General features: G+C 37.7%; 1 protein-coding gene across 5 annotated transcripts in view; it reads right to left on the bottom strand.

Annotated features, from left to right (window-relative positions):
* KLC1 (kinesin light chain 1) overlaps positions 1-570 on the bottom strand; it is a 55756-nt gene that overhangs the window by 23699 nt on the left and 31487 nt on the right. The window lies entirely within an intron of this gene.

Genomic DNA, 570 nt, shown 5'->3' on the forward strand with positions numbered 1-570 from the left:
AGGTCTCCCCACGTTACTCAGGCTAGTCTCAAATGCCTGGAGTCAAGCGATCCTCCCACCTTGGACCCCCAAATGCTGGGATTACAGGCACGAGCCTGGCCCTGGGATTATTTTTCTAGGGATGTAATACGTTGATACTAATAAAATATTTCAACGGACAAAAATATATGTGTGTGCACATGTGTGTGTATATGTGTGTATATATATGTGTCTTTATGTGAGTGTATGTGTATATATGTATACATGTGTATATACATGTATGTGTGTGTATATGCAGTTGTGTATGTATGTGTGTGAATATATGTATACATATGTATATGTGTGTGTGACTGTATGTATGTGTGTATACATGTGTATATATATATGTGTACATGTGTATATATGTATATGTGTGTGTTGTATACAAGCTGAGTTATATATTTCACTATATATTACAACGTAATAATAACAGAAATAGAGTACACAACAAACGTAGTGTACTTGAATCATCCCTAAACCATCTCCCCCTCCCCGTCGATGGAAAAACTGTCTTCCATGAAACAGTCCCTGGTGCCAGAAAGGTTGGGACCA

Source organism: Propithecus coquereli, unplaced genomic scaffold, assembly GCF_000956105.1.
Source record: "Propithecus coquereli isolate 6110/MARCELLA unplaced genomic scaffold, Pcoq_1.0 Scaffold256, whole genome shotgun sequence".
In the NCBI taxonomy this organism is placed as follows: Eukaryota; Metazoa; Chordata; class Mammalia; order Primates; family Indriidae; genus Propithecus; species Propithecus coquereli.